This window comes from Lagopus muta, chromosome 5 (assembly GCF_023343835.1).
Source record: "Lagopus muta isolate bLagMut1 chromosome 5, bLagMut1 primary, whole genome shotgun sequence".
NCBI lineage: Eukaryota > Metazoa > Chordata > Aves > Galliformes > Phasianidae > Lagopus > Lagopus muta.
The window spans coordinates 57,726,292-57,747,139 of NC_064437.1; the positions used below are offsets into that span (position 1 = coordinate 57,726,292).

At 42.1% G+C, this 20,848-nt stretch overlaps 1 long non-coding RNA gene across 1 annotated transcript; it reads left to right on the top strand.

Annotated features, from left to right (window-relative positions):
* Window positions 1-3,446: 3,446 nt before the first annotated feature.
* LOC125693734 (uncharacterized) lies at window positions 3,447-20,387 on the top strand. Its single transcript, XR_007377215.1, has 4 exons — window positions 3,447-3,592; window positions 16,698-16,928; window positions 17,586-17,748; window positions 19,085-20,387. It is a non-coding gene; the product is annotated as an uncharacterized LOC125693734 (long non-coding RNA).
* Window positions 20,388-20,848: the final 461 nt, after the last annotated feature.

The following is a 20,848-nucleotide window of genomic DNA, read 5'->3' on the forward strand; positions in this document are numbered from 1 at the left end:
ACCTTGTTGTCATAATAACTGTGTGAGAACACCCTGCAAGAGCTTTGCTCCAAAGTGAGCTTCTGTGAGAAAGAGAAGCGAATACATGATGCTGTAATACTTTCAACAGGCACTACTGAGAGCTCTGTTTGAGGACTGATGTATCAGCTGCTCATCAATGCAACCTTAGTATCGAATGCTTTGGGGAAGCTTTCAGAGGAAAGGGAGAAAAAGTGTGGGTGTAAGAATAATGGGCAAAAATTATTTTCAGGGTAGATGTGCTGAAGTAAATTGTGGCTTCACTGAGAAGTTTGCCCTGTTGTGTTCCTGGCTTCTTGTTTAGGTTGATTACATAGCAACACAGAATTGATTTCTTGAGCTTAGGACAGTTGGCAAACTTGACTAGACTTAAAATGAACCTCTTTGATTCTGTCTACAAAATTAGAGCAGATTTGATAAAGTAAAGATGTATCCTTTGAAGTATTCCCTATCAACATAAGTGCTAAGAACACTTGAGCGAAGGAATTTTAACAGTTTTGAAAGCAGTAGCAAAAGAACATCAATAAGGATTGCAGCTAAGGGCATGCCCACAAGGCACTATACTAACTGTATCTATCCTGCAGGCAATAAGCAATTGCTAAAGATTCCAGACTTTTTAAAGTTCATAGTTCATCTCATAAAAACTTTGCATGTAACTTATGATAGGATTTTGCTGGATGGGTTTGGCTTCCATTGTATGACTCCAGGAGGGGCTTCTAAGTTGATCTGCATATTAAGGACATGAATAAACTTTCTTTTTCTCTTGTAGCAAATGATGATTGATGATAGGTTGATCTTGCAAGTTACATAAAGTGTGCTCATGTCCTGATATATCAGGTTTTACACCTTCCTCCATGAAGGTGATACACTTCCTCCAGGCACTTGAGCAGATAAACACCAGCCCAAATGCTTTGTTGATCCAAGATCACATAATGGAAGAAAACAGGGATATCCTTTACACAATGGATTTGTCATGGGTGCTGGATTTCAGGTGCCCATGCTGCTGTAAGTTATTTTCCCTTCAGCAGGGAAACACTATACAGGCCAAGCAACAAATTAGTGAAAATTTCAGTTAGACCAGATATCTACTTGTCAACTCTGATTCTGGCCCATCAACATCAATCTACCTGGTGTGGATAGCATGTGTGTTGGTTAACCCACTATGGCCTTGAAAATCTACCATTAGCAAGGCAGAGCACAAAGGAAGGAAAGAGCACATCTGGTCAGAAATGAGAAGTAAACCAAAAAGGAGGTTTTGAACTGGAAAGCTGCAGACACTAGGAGGTGAGTCACAAAACAACATGGATATTTAATTTGGAAAGTAGAGGACATTTAATTGAAAAGCTTTTACTTTTTTATGTGGATTTCATAATGGTGGTACTCGTCAGATTTCAATGTGACCACAATAAATTAGTGGAAGCCACAGTTATGGAAATAAGGATTCTTAAACATGATCATGTCACTGTGGCTTAAGGAACTTCTGTGTGTCAGCTAAGCTGTGGGAATTGACACGTGTGCTCCCTTAGCTGGCCACAAGCATGAGTCAGGAGTCAGTGTAAATGTCTTTCAGTGACGTTTAAGCAAGCATCTTTTAGCTCACACTTGCAATGGGTAAAGTATATCTACTCTTATTTGTTGGTGATCACCTGATGAGTAGAAAGGATTCATTAGACTGCAGTAACTCAAAAATGTCAGACTCCTTAAACTAAAAACAGCAGAAACGTGTGTGTGATGCTTTAGATCACCGAGCATTTTTCCCTAAGCCATTTGATTCCTACATTCCCTTCATGGTTCTTCCTCAAATTTGCTTGGAAGGCATTACTTCCACAGTGACACAGAAAGTAAAAGAATTAAAAGAGACTGTGAAAGGGGAGTGGCTGAAAGGGTTTCAAGGATAGCAAAGTGTGAACACATGCTCTCTCAATGAGCCATGATCCCAAGACTCACTGGAGCAGTTTGTTGACTTCAAGACATTTGGAATCATACCCAGCTTCTCATGGTTTAACAAAGAAAATGCAGGTCAGGAAAATACTTTGCTCAGAATTATCATTTTTCCTAGATAGTAAGAGATGCCTTATAAATGCCCACAAGAATAATTTGTAATGGAAATTAATAATTTTTGACCTTTATGATTTCACTAAGTTAAACTTTACCTTTTTCAATGCTGATGCTTTGCTACTGATTAGGTATCACTCTGAATTCACTGAAAGCTAATAAAAACTGGCTGATTAGACAACCCCAGCCACCACATCTTAAGTAGTTATTAAACAATCATTATAGATAGAAAGAGCTGCAACTGGCTTCTGTTGAAACACTGCTTATTATATAATCCTTTTTCAAGTCAAAACGAATGCATAATCAAAGCACAAAGCAAGCAGTTTGAAAGTTGTGAGCTGGCTGTACAAAGCTATAATGCATCAATGAACCTCTAAATTAGTGCTCAAAACAATAAGTGATGGTAGATGTACAGCAGAAAAAGAAATGGAAGAAAAATATATGGGTTTACGGGCATAGTAGAACTAAGAGCTTCATCTGAAATCATTTCATGTAAAGCCCTACACAAAACCATGGCCTTTGCATCTTTCACTCAGAGGTGCTTGTCTGGGGTAAAGAAGAAAAGTTGTGTGCATTTCTGGTGTCATACTGTTATTATAGACACTGCCATTTGCAAAATGTTACATTAAACTTTGCAGCTGAAGACATACAAACTTTGATTAATCTGGTTCAGAAACACTGTGAATTGATCCTTACCCAATGGTATTTCTGCTTTTAACAGACTCTTTAATAAAAATTCATAAGAACCTCTTCAGATAAATAAGGATACATTCTGATCTTTATTGTACTAGTATGAATTTGGAGCAACTTCAATGAAACTAGTGGAATTGCTCTGGATTTACTAATAGTGTAAATGAGAACAAAATGAAAACCAGAGACTTTAGGAAGACTTAAGCAACCAATTCAGCCTTCTGAATTGGAAGGTTGCTTATTATGTTTATAGTACGAAACTTTTCTTTCCTCTTTACAATAACATCTTTCTTAACAGTTCTTACTAAATCTACATGAAATAAACGGTCAGGATGTTTAAGTTTCCACCCTGTACCACCTGCAAATTGCAGGCCAGATCCATTTGCTTGATTGAGGCAAGTAAGAGTCATTACCACATAGGTCAGCTGATTTTTCCCTTCTTAAACACCTGCAAATGCAAGTCACCTGGGACTTTGGATCTATTAAGGTTCTTATAATTGAGACAAGGGTAAAATAGTTTGTAAAATGGTATATGAACAGAGAGATGAGAGGGGGAGAGAGAAAGACACTCTGGTTGGATGACAGGAAATCATATAACCATATTTGCAACTGAGCTTTGGGAGCATGGTCTTTATAATGGGGTTAGCTAATCTAGATAGTAATAAGGATAGGAAAGTCAGCAATCATAATCACATTTAATGGATTCCAGATGGAGAAGTATAATTGTTCTCATTATCATTGTGAAAACTCCAAGGAAATACAATCCCAAGATACTTTACCTTGACAAGCAACCAGAGACAACATCGACATCAAGTCACAGGATTTGTAGGTAAAGTTGTCAGTTATTTCCTTTTTGTAGCATTCCCTTCTAACGTAACGATTTGATTAACCTAAGACATTTTGATGTGAGTATAAAAGCAATGTTAATGAAATGCCTGCTTAATTAACTGTGCATCTCTATACCATATGATGTGGTGACTTTCTAACTATGTTGTGGAATTAAAAAAACCCAATACCGAAAGCCTTGTATATCATGAGACTTTTCCTTTGTAATGTGGTTACAATGAAATATGACTGTAAGTATAGGCTTTTTTGGGTGCAGCTGTTCTTTTTGTTTGGCTTGATAATTGGAACCAGTCCCATGGGCCTATTTGATGTTATCTCTTGTTTAAAACTAAACTGTCAAAGCTTATCCCCCCTGTGTACTCAACAGGGAGTAGTTCTGGGGAAACTTTCTTCTTAAGTATTTTTAACCCCTCCTCCCTGCACGCATTCTCTTAACTGAACCAGGACAGTTATGAAATGATGTCTTCACAAGAACATTTGTACAGCAAAATATTTCTTTGTGGAAAATTGAGCCTTTTCATGTTATATGGCTTTGTTAGAGGGGCCTAAAACAAAACGATCCCACAGCAGAAGTCAGATGATCAGGGTGTGCTCTCTGAGCTTTATGACAATTTGCTGTATCTACAAAGGGTGTCCTGTGCAGCATCCCCCTGTCATGAGAGGAGACCAGGGTGTGAGACAGAGACACAGATGTCTCCCACAGTATGAACGAAGTTTTGATCCAGCAACAGCAGAGCTGTGTTTCCACGCAAGAGTGACTTTAATGTGCCTGATCCCAAGCTAATGCGTTCAGGCAGCGTTGCACTGTGGAGAGCTACCAGTTGGGGTGACATTATCTCAGTCATTTCTGCGAGGGCAGGCATGCCCTGCACTTTGTGTTATCTAGATGTATCCTCAGGACATTAAGATTTGCTTCAGGAGGTGTTAGATTCTGAGCTTTGGTTTAGTCCCCTGAATGGCAGATGGTAGCAAGGAGCATGCCTCCTGCAGTCAAGTGAGGAGATATTTTAGTTCGGCTTCACGTCTTTCATTTTCTTTTGCAGTTATTGTCTTTGCAGTTACAGAATTAAGACAACTCAGCCGTGTGATCTCAGAATAGACAGAACACAAGGCAACAGCACAACGCTGTGCCAGAGGAGGCTCAATAACGTGTGTTAACTTTTCTCAAAAGTGATCAAGCAGTTGGACTAAGTGATCTTTGAAGATCCCTTACAACTGAACTTTTCTATCCTGCATATATGTTTCTATATTGAAGAAACTAAAGGGAGACAAAAGTTACTAGCTTTCTGAGGTAGCAGTAAACACACACATTAGTACACCCAGGAAGAAGCTTCATCCCAGGTGCTCTCAGAACATGAGAACTGCAGAGACCAGACACTAGGTGATGGAGTGATGTGCAGAGCACTGATGGGCTTTCTCCATGTTTCTGCAGGCTCTTACATGTCCTGTGCCACATATTGCTTTTCTTGAGTGTGCAGAATAAGAGAATCTTTCAGTTATTATCCAAAGACATTTTTGTAAAAAAATAGCATGCAGATGTTCTTTCTCCAACAGATACCATGTTGACCCTGCACAGATGTGGTGGTTTCTACAGTGATTGCCATTTGTGTGCCAGTACTAGGTTTTGCTGTGTATCGTACACAGGTTATTTCTAATATGGACAGAACATCCAATGAAAGATGAGATCTTATTTCTTGGCCTTTGTTACATTAAATCTTGCCTTTATCTTAGAAGTCTTTGTCACTCCTGTTCCTTCTTGTGTTTAAGACCAAATGCATCACCTTCTACAAATGACCATCTGTTTCTATCGTACAGACTTGTGTCAGGCCACCTGGAAGAGCTCTTCTGAGTAAAAGTAAAAGCTGCTGATAGCTGTAAAAACAGCAAATGAGTTCCTATCTTGTGCAGCACTCAACACAACTAAGGTGCTTCTGGCAAGCAACCTCACTGCAGTGCACTCGAGAGATTTACTGATGGGAATATCTAAGCACAGGCTGTAGCCTGCAGGTTGATTAAGGGCCCCAGGAGAGTAAAGGTGCTTGTGATGCCCATTCATGGAAGAGCAATGGCCAAGCTCTGGTCCCTCTTGCTATCCCAAATGCATCTCCACAGAGCTGTCAAGTGCTAGATGGGGAATGATTCTTATGTCCCTTGAGGGATGCCAGGACTCAGTACTTTGCAGATAAATATAAGTTTCTATTTAAAACCAGTACTACTGGGACTAGATGTAAGAAGGGCTGGAAAAAGTCAGTTCTAAAAATACAGGAAATAGCTATATGGTTACAGAAGTGAATTTCCAGCTGTGGGTAATCATATAACTCACATATTAACAATGAGAATCCACCGCGTAAGGGAGAAACACAACAATTCACATAAGCTTGAAAGACAATGGGCCAATTTCTGATCAGACTGTGGAAAAAGAAGGAGGAGAGAGAACGTATGGAAGGCAGAAAAAATAGAGGAATGGTGCTTTGTTACTGAGCAGTGAAGTGGACAATTGTAGAAAGACTGGTAAGAGCAAAGAGAAATGTTCATCTGCATTTAGGAGTCACTGCTCGCAAAGGTGAGGTTAAGAGCATGGAGCTGAGATAGCCAGAAGGCCCTTTTGCTGGGCTGTTCCATTTGTTCATAGATTCAGCTCATGAAGCAGAGCAGCTCCAGAAATAAATCCAGTATAATCTTTACAACACATAGCATCCAAGGCTCTCCCAGCAATTCTGAACTATTTCTAATAGCAGCCTGTCTCACAGCTGACAGAGAACCAATCACCCCACATATTTCATAGACGGGAAAACTGAGGCATTCACCTTGTCAGTTACTGAAAGAGTAGAAACAGAACTCATCCATCTTTGCTCCATTTTCACAAATTTTAATTAGTCATCCAAACTTCCATTTCCTGTCAGGCCTTTTAGCTGCAAAGACCCTATCTCACAGTTTTTCTGGCAGGTTTCTGGAAAAGTTCACTTTGTCTTTTTTTTTTTCTCTTTTTTTTCTTGTCCTCAGTCCTTCTGCAGAGATCTTCAGTCTTCACTTTTTTTTCCTAAGGTCTTCTCCAGTGCCTATTCCTTTAAAATCCCTTCCCAGTAATTGTCACTGTTATTCTAAGCAATAGTAGATGGTTTTGATCTGTGGAGCTATGTAAAAACTGTGTTCTCAACCTGTCTCTCTATCTGATTTTATTCTTCAGTGTTAGACCTTAATTCTCATGGGCTTGATCAGAACAGTTGTTTTTGTATAGTGGGACTAATTTTAACCAATCATCCAATTGTCAAGGGGTTACTCCTCTCATTTCAAGGCGGCTTCTTTACAGTATTCTCTTTGGTTCCCCCCCACACTTTATAGCAGAGGTTGTGCAATAACACTACAGAAGTATAGTTATTGCTGGAAGGCTTTTTAGGCTCTAACATGGATTCCTCCCTAGAGGAGGGGGGTATATCTGTCTTAATAGAATCATTGTGGCTTGTGTCAGTGGTGCAGGCTGCTCTTAGGACTTTTTGCTGCAACTACAGGTTTGCATCTGGCTTATGATTCTCTACTCTTCCATGGGAAGTAGAATTTTTCCTTCTAACCTGTAAGCTTGAGTAAATCAGATAGTGTTAGCCACTGACAAAGGATGTGATCCAAATCCGTAAGAAGTCAATAGAAGCACCTTACATGCTTATGGGGAAAATAATCTCCCCAAAGTCAGCCAGTTATGTCTGCAATTAGTAACTCCTTCTCCTCCCATTCCATTTTCCGTAATCCTGTTATTACAGAGCATTGCAAAAGCTGTTGCATAGTGTCACCTAATCCACAGGGATGATGTACAAAAAAATCTACATGGGAAAAAATCCTCCTCTTTCCTCTCCTTTCTTTATGGCATAGAGTCTCCAGAAATGTATATCTGGTTACATCTCATGTTGTGCAAGGACTGACTGCAGGTAGTTGTCATATGTACAGGATTTCTTAATTCTGCTCATCATTAAAATGGTGTTATGCAAATATAAAACAAACGAAAAATATTTTATAGTTTCATTTTCTTGTAACATTTTTCTTTTTTAAAAAAGGCTGTAGGCTGTTCTAGTTTCCTACATTTATGCACTACAACAAGATACTGAAATGTAATTGCACCATTCAAGTAAAACAATTCCAATGTGCTTTATCATTGAAAAAAGAAAAATAACTTCCATGACAAAATGGCAGGTTAATTTTTACTTCCACTGTTTCTATAATATCTTTGCTTCATAGATAGTAAGTTGGAATACATACTGTCACATTCTATCTTTAGACAAAGGGAAAAATCCAAAAGAGAGATGAATAGAGCAATTACTCCATATATTTTTGCTAAATTGTGTTTCTTGTTTGGTTTTGTTTTCTGAGGAAGAGCTGTGTTCCTGTTTATGATTCACGTTGGATGAGATTCTAAGAACTGAAGAGGAGTAATCAGGCATAAACCTCAACCCTTTGGAGACTATTGGATGCCCATCAGCACTGAAAATTTTGAGTACTCTACTTTGGGCACCCAAACAGGTCAGAGCTGAACACTAGCTTTTGCCTTTTTAAAATCTCATCCTCCCAATTAGACATCCTCATACACTGAGCAAACAGCTTCACTTCCCAAGCTGCTTACTACAGTTTCTCAACAAGAAGGGGTCAAGCTTGACCCCATCAGATAAAAGCAATGTTTTCAGTTCTTTAATTTTGCTCATTGCTTTTGGAGTTTGCAGGCTTGAATCAGTCCTTGTTTTCAGGGTTTTCAGTACTTGTAACTGCAGTTCAGGGAAAGTTGATTGGATTTCAGGCTTTTGGGGCTGAAGGCAGTATGCCCAAGGCTGCTGCAAGGCCTGGCAAGGAACCCCACAGCTGGCAGTCCTGGATGGAAGTGGGAGTGTATTTTTGCCTTCAAAAGCCAGCAAAGGGAGCCTTAGTGGGCCCTGTTGCCTTGATGTGGAGTCTAGCTTGAAAAAGCAAGATTGTTTATTAGTTTAAAGGGGTAGCAGCTAAGGGCCTGGGCAGAGAAGGCAGGCCACGCATGCACAAACAAAAGTCAGAATTGAGAAGCAGGCTGTGGCAGGGCACCAAACTGAGCTCACTCGCCAAGTTTATTTGGCTTTGCCTGCTCATTTTCCACTTTTTACAAACATTTCTTTCTCCCACCTTGCTGTGTGAAAGAGCTGCACACAGAGCAGGGCAGCAGCCCAGCAGGAGGAGGGGCACGGTGAGTGGCCATGAGCACGGTGTGGGCATGCCGTGACCCCTGTGCTCTTGTATACGGCCGTGTTTTCAAGCCTGCTGCCAGGTCATATCACCTTGAGTGCTACTTGTAGGAAGAAATAATTAAAACAAAACAGTTAGTGAGATGGAAGTGGTGGGTTTCAATCCAGTGGTGTGCCTCTGAAGCAGAAAGATGGGAGTTTTGTTTAGTTTTGTTTGGATCTCAGGGCCAAAATGACCACAGTGAAGATGAACATAGTTTCTGCAGCCAGCAGTGGGGCGTGGGCTGTGCGACCTGAGCAAAAAGGGGCCACCATAGGGTTTGAGGTTGTCCTCTGGAGGCCCCTGTTCTCTATCCATGCAGGCACAGGCTTACAAGGCATGAAAGGAAGGCCGGAGAAAGGTGTTGATGTAAACAAGGCCTTAAGGTTACTCAGAGACATGTTAATGCCGGTTATGTATCTGGTGTGTTAGCAGGACTTTTTGTTGGATCTGTTGAGGTGCACCGATAAAATCCGTGCTTAGGGACTTTTAAAGAATGTTGCTGTATTTACAGAGGCAAATGATTATTCAGGGACTCTTAAATATGTACACTGTGCAGCTACCAGGAATGCACAGGAGAGCTCTGCATATACCTTAGTGCAAAATGTGTAGGATCCCAGATACGCGTGCCAATGCTGGCATGGAAAATATTGCAGATGGATGTGTTGGTGCATTACCAATGCCTGCCTGGTCCAGCATGTGGGCTGGACACTCTTAGAATTACAGAATGGCTTAGGGACCTAAAAGATCAACCCTGTTCCATGGCCTGGTTGCCCCCCAGCAGATCAGGCTGCCATGGCCCCATTCAGCCGGGCCTTCAGCACCTCCAGGGGTGGGCTGTGACCGTCTTTGAATGCAGTCATGCAGAACATACTGAGAGATGCTCTGAGGTGCATCTTGTTGGCAATGGTGCAGCTCACATCTCCCACCTGAACAAAGATCTGAGTGTTCTGAGGAAGGACAGTGCCAGGGCAACCTGGTCTTTCCTGTGAGAGCAGCCACACACGAACAGCATTCCCACCACACCTGCTGGGCTAGGCTTTAAATGAACTGAAGGCTAAGAGCGGTATTAGTCTGAAGGGTTTTTATTTTGTTTTTGTTTGTTTTTAATTTGTTTTCAATTATTACTCTTAGTAAGCACTCAGAAGCCGGTTCAAGAGCCATACTCGAGCTGCAGCTTGGCCTTTCCTGTCTTTTCTGGTTCTGTTGTACAGAGCAGACTAGAAGTTAAAGCAGGTTGAATATAATATTTGCCTGTGCCGCTTTTGTTGTTGTTGCTTTTATTGGTGTTTTTTTTTTTCCCATCGTGTGTTTTTTTCTGTTTCTTGCTGTATTGTTTCTACTGTTTCTTGCTGTATCTGACCAAGTGCAGAGAATATTTGTAAATATGTAAAGCTGAAATGATACAGAAATCCTCCAGGAGGCAAGAAGGCTTGTGAAAGCTGCTAGAACCAAATGAATCCCTCTCAAAGGAGCCAAAGCATGTAAGATAATGCAGGAAACATTAACATAATATTATCTTAACCTTGTAGATAAGATTATCTGATGCGTGAAAACGGTCATCTTTTGTATTGATTCTACCGTGCCATGCAGCAGTTCTTAGGAAAATGAATGAGTCATTAAATGTTCATTACTTGATAGGCTCTAAAGCAGAAAAGATGTATTAGCAAATGAATTAACTGCTTTGTTACAGTTTGAATATATCGTTAATGTGTATGTTTTTTTTCTCACACAAGAAGTGAATTGTATGCATCTGCAGGGCAGCAGTGTCTGTAGGCTGCTGCAGAGCATTATTTACTTAATACTTGAGGGACATTTACACTTCTAGTAAATTCAAGTAAGCGTTGGTCATTTATCTGATAAGTGAGGATGGAGAATTTGGTGCATTATTTAGCCATTAATGATACTGTCATAGGAGAGTTATACCTCCTGTTACAAGGAAGCCCTAATACTCTCGTGGTGATGTGCTCAGTGCAGTAGTGCTGCCTCTGAAATAACATCTGAAATGCCTCATTTCCCCAGGTGTATGGCTGTGGGATGGCTTGTGTGAGGTGCAGTCCCTTGGAGTAGCAGTACACATGAGCAATGGTGCCACTGTCCCTGAAGGGTAGTGACAGCTGGATGTGTTTTAAGGTTTGGCCACTGCAGGTGCAGGCAGCGGAACTGTGGCTGTTTCGATGCAGCCTTTGGATGCTGTCTCTTTCCCACAGCACGTGGCTGACCCTTGTGAGAGCTGCCAGGCAGAGCCTGCTTCGATAGCTGAGGGTCTTGAAATCACCTAAATCTTGCTCAGGGCTGCCCAGTACAGAGAATGTCAGTTACACGCTGCCTGCAACAATGACCTGGTGCCACAGCAAAAAGCCACAGGCTTTGCTTGCCTCATCCACAGGATTGCTCCCTCCAGTGCTGGTGGCAGAGAATGTTTTTCAATCTTTCTTTTAAAAGCCAATAAGGCTTATAATTGCATTTGAAGCTGCTTTTCAAAGCCATTTGTGTCCACGCCCGCTATGACTTTAAGCGATATTATAAACATATTAACTAATTATGTGACATACTACCCAGAGGGACAGTCAAGAGCATGGTTTCAGCTCGCACAATTGTTAGTGAAATCCCAGGCTGCAAAGCTGGATAGCAAAACTGTGCCAGGAAACCTCTGCTGATGGTTCTGAGCACAGCACAGCTGTGAGTGCAGCTCAAGATGTAACTTGGACGGGGCCTCAGAGACTAATAGCTCTGGTTAGAGCCAGACATTGTGCAGTGAAGAGCTGAGCAAAACTCTGCTTTGTAGCTCACTCCTAACCTGCAACACCACCTGCTGTTTCAATGCACGGTCTCTCGACAGCAGATTCTCTCTCTGCTCAGTGCTATGGATATGCTGAGAGAGGCAAAGTGACTTTGTCTGCTACCCCCAAGTAGAACTTGGCAAACATGAATAAGAATGTTAAGTGAAAAACTGGTAGGTCTCAAAAACTAAGACAGGAAACAAACAAACAAAGAAAAAAACACAAAACAAACAAAAAAAAGCAACCCTGTATAAAATGACTACTTCTTTCTTTTCTCCATTCCCTTCTTTTTCTCTATCCTCCTTCAGATTTGTTAAGTGCTAAGCAGATCCCCAGGGCTCCTGCCGGCTCCCTACAGGGAGGCTTCAATAATATTACTCCTCATCTCCAGAGTAAATTGAGGTGGCAGCCCCACTTCTTAAGCCCTTTTCTGAAGGAAGCTCTTGTGTCCCCCTATATCTCCAACTTCTGACTTTTCCTTCACTCTGTTCCTGCTGCGCATACCCAAGGCTCCTTCAGGGGAAGCTGTACTTCTGTAATTCCTCAGCTTGTCTGGAGCAGGTAGATGGTGAGCAGAGGGAGCTCTGGCTCCATTTCTTACTCTGCAAAGCATGGCTAAACAAGCAGGAATGGCAGTCGGGACAGAATGAGGTGGTGTTTTCATCTCACCCTAAATCTAGCAGTCAGTGACCATCCCTTTGTGGGCCAGCAGGGAACTCCATCCCAGATGAGCATCCCCATGCCTTATGTCTTCACCGTTCTGCTCCTGGGGTGATACCATTTATGGACTTTTCTCAGGACAGGGTCTACCATCTCAGCCAAGTGCTAAATAAGTAACAGAATGATTTCATTCTTCTGTTTAATTTGGGTTTCACAATCTGCAACAATATCACCCTGAGCCTTCTCTTTCACTTCCCGAGCTGCTTTTTATTGCTCTCCCATCACTTTTGCTCCATGAAGTTGGGTGATGATCCTGCAGGAATAAAAGAGCTCTGCACCCATGCAAAGCCTGTTTTCTTGGCAGTCTCGAGAGCTAAGCTGTTTGTCCACATTCAGTGTTAGATTTACAGGGGGACAAGAGGAGCTGTGTTTTACAAAACAATGTTTTCACCAGAAGTCTGAGGAGTTTCCAACTTTGGGCTTTATTTGTATTTTAAATTTAGCATTTGCAGATGTTTTATAGGCATCCAACAATTTCAACAAAATGATCACTTGACAATATTATATTGCTGAGCCTTGAACTCTGTCCAGCTTGCTTTGTTTACAGAAGACCACCTGCAGCCATGGTATATTTTGTGACCTTCTATGGAGAAACAAAATTGTGAGCAGAGAGCATTACTCAGGTCTTTTTCAGTTCATGAATGAAGCCCACTACAACATGTACAGCAGGGTATTAGGAGGAGATGAATTAATCATGACATGCTACAGAGAACGAAGTGCTTGCCATTCATTTAACAGTCAATCAAGTATCTGAGAAACTATAGGCCCCTTTGTGGTACAGGAGCACACGACTCCTTCCCAGTCCTACCAGCAGTGACTCAGTGGTGGGAGGCATAATGTCATGGGTTATTCCTGTTCATTTGGCCTACTGCAAATTTCCATGAAACACCAATGGAGGAAAAAAGAGCCCACTCCTGGGATGAGCAAGGGTGAGCTGTGCCTTGCCAAATGCTACGTGTAATGTCAGTGCACAAGTACATCTGCCCACCTTATGTTCCTCTACCTTTGTGCAGAAGCTGAACACAGCCAAAGAAGCAGGGCTCTGCAGAAAAAGGGGAGAAAAAAGAAAATAGGGAATTAAACAGAAACATTTATCAGAATTTCAAGGAAAAAATCCTTTCTCCCTGCAAAGGTACCAAACTGCCATGTAACAGAAGCACAAGGTGAAACATTAAGTGCCGGTATTTCTTAGCCAACAATGTGTGACCTTGTTTCTGAGCAGCTGAACTATGGGTAAAGTCAAAGTGGCTCTTTTGCTGTCAGGACCTCTGTAGGATGTGACTACAGTCAGAAGCAGCAAAAAATACTAGAACTGCTAGAACATCAGGCTGCATATCTTGCTGCCATCTGGCCAGTGCAAGCAGTTTAATTCTGTTAAAGTTCACGAAGAGAAAAGGAATAAGCTTTTGATTACAATTTGTTCACAATGAGAATTTATCCATAGTTTCAAATTTTATGGTTTAGGTAAAATAGATTATACCCAATTGAACTTATTGGGGTTGGACTCACTGATCTCTTGAGGTCCCCTGCAATTTTGTGACTCTCTAATTAAGTTTTTCAGTTAATAATTATTGGGGTGGGGGGGAAAAAAAAAAAAGCCCGGGCTGGTTAGCACATTTCAATGTGAGGCAATGCTAAAACCATTTTTTAACAATTTCCACTCTGCTTAAGAGGGATGCTTGATAGGCCTGTAGATGGAAACCGCAGCGGTTTATTTTTCATGAGAATACAGGATGTCATCCTTACTGTTTGTCTGGTCTTCACTCTCTAACACATATTGGTCCTGATTCTGCAACTCGGGTGGATATGAGCAGCTACAGAAAAGGCATCCGTATCGGTGGGACCAGAGCAGAATGTCCCACAGGATTGTTCTCACAAAGAGCCGTTTGCTGTGGAACGTGGTGAGAACAGCTCTAGCTCTGGCTTTTGCTGAGGACTAGCTAGTGATATACAGCCACAAGGTCTGAATCTGGCTGGAGAACGTGTCTCCTGGTGTTTCATCCAGTCATTCACACAGCAGTGTGAAGCTGTGGGCAAGAGGACAAGAGCCCTCTGCTCTCTTCAGCCACATTTTCTGTGCCAGGGAACTTAGATAAAGGCTTAGGATAGAGCTGAAATGTATCTCCAGGCCTTGAGGGTGTTTTAATTCTGAATCTCAGCTGTGAGAATGCCTTGGGTACCACATAGAGAGTCCAGACTGAGTTAATTGGGTCAGTCCATTGGGGAGGCTGGACATTGCTTTGCAGCACAGCATGTGCCAGTGTCTTCCTCGGGAAAAGCACTGCTCCCCAGCCCACTGGGCTCTCACCTGAAATGATCATTCCTATAATTCATGATGTGAAATTAGTTTTTCCTTGCTCCTTTTTACAATTATCTTTCTTCCTTCCCTTTCCTTTCCTTTATCATCTTGGCCTGGAAATGTGTCTTGATTGTTTCAATTATACAATCTAAACAGAGATGAGCTGCAGCCAAATCTTGAGTCTTCTGCTAATTAATGATACAGTAGCAGAGTTTCCTTGAAGAAAAGTCTGTCACATTTCCCAGGTTTGCATTAGTCCTCATACAATTTGAGAAGTGACAAAGTACTACCCCAGCCCTGCCTCTCCATCTCTGGTGTTTCCCATTTAATGTTTCTCCTTCCTCTCTAAACTCTTTTCTCTGTCTTTCAGCAAGTGTGAAACAATTTCCTCTTTTCACAGGGGCCTAGTGGCAAGCAGATTAATGAACCCTTAACACAACATGGAACGCCGCTGCCAAAAAATGTATGAAATGCATTCAGCAGTCCCCACAGTGCACTATGTGAAGGACAATTACCGAAAACAAAAGCTGCAGAGTAGTTCTCTTATGTTTCCAGCAGTCTGAAGGGTTTGGATCAGGCCTACAGAGCTACAGAAATGACCCTGGCTTTTATTTTGATTTTAATTAGTCAGCAGCAGGTATCTTTTATGACTTCAAATGTTTCAGAAGTCAGCCCCAGTGATAGGAACCTGCATTCTCCTTCATTGCTGGTGCAAGTGCTCCGATATCTGATTTTACATCAGGGACAAATCTGACTTGCACTGTCCCCTGATGTTGATGTGCTTCTGCTTGAGTTGTTTGTATTGTTCTGAACTGGAATGGAATGTTTTATATTTCAGAAGAGTTTTAAGGGGGAAGATCTTTTGGTTTCTCACTGCCCTTTTGCAGCTCCATGCTAACCCTACCCAGTGACTCTGCGTGCAATATTTGGAAAATAGCTTTCTGTCTTCCCTTCCTTTTTTTTTTTTTCTTTTTTTTTTTTTTTTTTTCTTTTTTTTCTTTTTCCCCTTCTTTAATGAGCCTTTGTTGGTCCAGCTTGCTCTCTTACACACTTGTGTGTGGAACACTAACTCCTTGAAATGCGAAACAGATGGATGAAGTGTGGGACTCAGAGATATTTGTTTTGGAACAGCGCTGCACATCAGTGTCTGTGGAAGAATTTCCAGCAGCTGGGTCAGCCCGCTGAGAGTTCCCCAGTTTCAGCACAAAAGAGAATCCCCCAAAGAAGTTTTGGCGGTCCCTACATCTCCCCCGGGGAGCTTTTGCAGCTCATGAAATGCAGACTTTGCACTCCCAGGTCGACATCTGGTACTTACAAGTTCAAGTGCTAAAGGTGAAGTTATTTTATTGCGGGGAGCTTCAGGCATTTTTGTTTGCTTGTTTGCAAAATGTTCAAGAAATAACATGATTTTAAAAGCCTTATTAAAAACTTCTTGCATTTCAACAGAGGCTTCCACCTTCAGAAATCAAATTATGCTTTGTAGCTGCTAATGACTGCAGCCTCCCAGTACTCCTGTGAAAAAGGTATAAGGCAGGGAAATACTTCTGTGGAAAAAGAGTCACATTTAGTAGGTGGGGACACAGGAGGTGAAATCCAGGTCCCAGCTGAAGTCAAAGGGAAAATTCCCTTGATTTCAGTAGGGCCAGGATTCCACTGGCAGTGATTAGGAGGCTGCAGCCACAAATTCTTGCTCAGAGTCTGTCCATTACATGGACAAGCAGCCCATTGTAGCTGTGCACTCGCATAAACAAGACTTAGTGGGAACAGGCTCCCAAACCTACCTTTTCATTTTAAAAAGTGGTCACTGATTTGGGATGCCTGGCTTGAGGCACCTGAAAAGGCTTTTTCACTGTCAGGGAATTTTTGTGCCTGAAATCCATCTGAGTTGGAACCTACATCAGCACCTCCAACAAGTCAATCTCAGTTTAGCAATCACTCTCTTAAAAATTTGCCTTTTTTATGTCATTGTGAAAGGCCAAGAATAACAGACTCGGGATTTGGGATTCCTAGTCTTCAGGGCTGTATCCAAATTCTTTACATTTATCTTTCAGATATTGAGAGCACCTCTGAGGATGGGCATCCTCATTTACCATGAGCTGGAGCATTCCCCCACTGAGGTGGGCCTCTAGGTTGGCATATGCCCAGAGAAACAAGTCACTATGAAGCAGCGCAAGCAGAGATGATGTGTGGTTTTTTGACTCTGCAAACAAAAACATACCATGCATCCAGCATCTTCAGGCACTGCTGTCCCCGCAGAGCTCCCAAACAGACAACGAGAGCAGGTAACAAGAACCTAGGGGGACAGAGTTGGGCACAGGTGGGGATTGTTGGGACACATAAGGAGGGGAAGAGTTCATAGTACTGCAGAGAGAGCAGAAGGATATCCGTGGGTAGTTTTTCTTTCTTTCTACACTGGGGTCCCCACAGCCCCTTCACCACAACAAATCCCACTGCTGTTTAGATGTTGAGTCCCTGGAGCATGTCCAAAGAAGGGCAATGGAGATGATTTCTAGACCACACGTCTACTGGGGATCTGATGAGGGGGACTGGGATTGCTTGGTCTGGAGAAGACAAGGCTCAAAGGAGACCTTATGACTCTCTGCAACCCCCTGAAATGAGATAGTAGAGTGAGATGGGATTTGGTCTCTCTTCCCAGGTAAAAAAGACAAGGTAAAAAAGGACGAGAGGTAATGGCTTTAAATGGCATCAGGGGAGTTTCAAGTTTGATATTAGGAAAAAATTCTTCAGAGAAAGAGTGGTATGACATTGAAACAGGCTGCCCATGGAAGCAGTGGAGTCAGCATCCCTGAAGGTTTTCAGGAAAAGGCTGGATGTGGTACGGAGGGACATGGTTAGTGGACAGAGTGGGGCTAAGTTGACAGTTGGACTAGATGACCTTAGTGGTCTTTTCCAATCTTAATGATTCTGTGGTTCTGTAGAATCTGAGCTTGGCTTGACCTTAGTGACTTCTAGTGGCTCCTGATCTGCAAAGGAAACCCAGTGCCTTGTATTCACATCACAAGAATATAAACCAAAAAGTGTGGAGACATGAGTGCCCCCAGTACGGATCTCACCTGTGGAGCATGGAGACCTCTTCTGCAGGTACGTGGGCCCTGGGCTGGCTGAATCCCTGGTAGGACATGTAGCCAGCAGCGCCACACCTTAGGACTTGTAAAGGGCGCAGTTTATGTGGCATATCATGCTTAATCGAACACCCTACAGGCATCCAGCGTAGCCCTAGGTCTGGCTGCTCGGGTTCCTGCCATGTTCTCAGCAGAGCAGCAGCTTTGCTGTCAGATCCTTTGGGCCTAGGGATGCGAGCAGGGAGCCCAGTGCCAGACTTGCTGCCCTCCTCATTCTCCTGCCCAGTAGCCGCCTATTTCTAAAGCAGGTTATGATATATGGTGCAAATTTACAGCACATCAGCTAGGCTGCAGTAACTCGTGCTCACGCTTGGCCCCATGAGGTAACTGTGGTAAGCCCTTGCATTAAATATGAAGTAGCTTAGCTGTCAAAGAGTGGGAGCTGAGCTGCCATGCATTTATTGTGGCTCGTGAACTCAGACGGTTCCTGCGGAGCAGCTGACGCGCTGCAAATTTGCACCTTAGCATTTCTCGTGGTGAGCAGCTCGTGTGGCTAAAGCCATGGAGAAGGCATGTGGACTAAAGTGGAGGTATTGAAATTCAGTAGGGCAGCAGCTTGGGGGGCATCTCACATTCACACACACACGCACACATATATATATGTATCATTTTCTTTTCTGCGGGTTTCTACTTTCCAGGAGATTAAGGTCAGCTGAACCAAAGCTGACAGTGATACTCTGCCAAAAGTGGCAAATTTTACCTGCTTGAGAGTTGAAGACGGACAAAAGTCAGTTATTGACTTTGGTTTCTAGACCTCAATGAATAGCTGTACTTATTTCCCTAGCACCCTTATTGTAAGATATCAGAGGGCCTCACAGAGTATTTCAGGCACATTTTACACATATATGCAAGAGATTTAACACTGTTGTCTGTAACTCAGACTGCAGCCTGGCATAGCATTACTGTAATTTTCTCATGACCACACAGAGAGTGAGAACTGATGGCAGGAGGAAATCTCGTCCTCCCACCCCAATCTGTGCTGACCCAGCATTCTCTGCTGGCTCCAGCCTTGGCTTAGACCTTATCAAAATTACAAGCCTGTTTTACTTGATTTGACTTAGCAAGGCAAATATCACACAGGTTGTGTGATACAGATTATTTATGATGAATCAGCTAAAGACTGATCAGGAAGTTGGCAAAGGAATGAAGAAGAAACTGAGCTAAGCAGCATGCTCATGATCAAAATATGGCGGGTAGGGGTTCCCCCACACCAAGGTACATAAACTAATCTTTCCCCTTTTCCTGGGAACTTACGTTAGAGACCAAGTTGATCTCTCTTTCTGTGTGTTTTCCAGTTCCCTGGAGTGGAGGAAGGTAGGAACGGAATGTTTTCCTGAATGTGTCTACATCCCTCTATAGTCATCCATACCTGGAGCCAGAACCCTGAAGGGAGCTGTACTGAATCGCCAAGCTGGAACCTTCTTTTCTTTTGGCATTTTAAAACCTAAGCAGGCTTCCTAAAGGAGGCATGTATGGTTTCACACAATGCTCCAGCAGCAATGGCCAGAGAGCTCTGGTCTGCGAGGCAAAGCATGTGTGCTCACCACATTGTCTTTCATGGTCTTCTTGTGGAATCAGGTCAGTTATATTTTCATAGCCTAATTTAGCCTTGCAAAGGTGAGCCACGTGTAATAGATGCTGTTCATCTTTTTGCCAGCTTCAAACTGGGCCATTATTTATGATGTTAGACTCTTAACAAACTTATTTGTAAGTATCTCCAAAGAATGTGAAGCTTTCATGGGAGATAGGGAAAACGCTTGGATGAGAACCAGGTTGTTTTGCTGCTTCTCTCTTTCTTTTCTAATATGAGAAGATCAGAAAACTTATTGATTTATTACGTACTCATTAAGCAAAGACTGAGTTGCTGGAGAGACAGGAGAAGGACAGTCATTTTGTGAAACCTCTCTGAGGATGATGAATGTCAAGCACTTGACTGAGCCCAGATCTGTCGTTTTGTTCTCCCTTGGATGTTGTTGTTTTCTGATACATTTACAGCCATAGTGGAATTTGATGTTTTCACAACTGTGAATTTTGAGCCTGAGTTAGGGAAGTAGGCATGGATAGGACTGTCAACTTCTCCCCTTCATGCAAAATTATCCTGTAGGGAGAGGGAATGCTTAAGCTCTCTGAGTGGTGGGTTGCATGAGCTCTCAACGCAAGGATCACAGCCGCATAACTTATCAGATACTGTCTTGATAATAACACTTTTATTCAAATATCCTCATGCACTTAAAATCAGTGTCTGAGCACAATGGAGTTGATATTCTATTTGTATGAATTTCCCTGCTGTTAATGCAGGGAGAATTTTGTTTTTCACTAATTTGAAGATATGCTTCTACCCAGGACTGCAGCAACTGCAAGTCCTCTCAAGACTTCATTGTGCAGAATTCTAGCACCAGGCCAAAGCTAATCTCTGAGGTGGAGTTTTTATGAAAGAACGGTTTCCTATCCAACAAGTGTGGTTTCATCAGTATGAAATATTTTACAGGAATGTGTCAACTCTGATGATATTTTCAAAGATAAGAAGTTGAAACAAATAATTGTGATACTATAATTTTATTCTAGTAATGCTGAAACATTTTGTTACAGTAAGGCACAATCTTTCTTACCTTCAGAGATAAAAAGATTTGCTACGTAGCTGGCATTTCAACTCATTTTATTTAGGCTCCTAGGTCATATTAACATTTCTTAACCCTACACTATTTTAATAGCCCTATGTTTGGTATTCTTCAGATAGAAGTTTTTAATGGTGCTCATTATTTTTTTTTTTTTTTACATATAATTTATTTTCAGTGAGAAATGTATGGTTTTGGTTCCAGAAGAGAAAATGTTCACAACATCGGGATTTCCCACAGGATGGAAATTCTGGACCATCCATATTATTCCATGAGGGACTCTTGTTCATCACTAGGAAATGTAGACTTGTTCCAAGTCTAGTACAGGCTCCAAAAGTCCCAAACCACCAGAAGCTCTCAGAGCTCACAATCAAAGTAAAAAGCAGGGGGCAACAGATGGATGGAGACAGATGGAGAACCACAAAGAGACCAGGAGACACAACA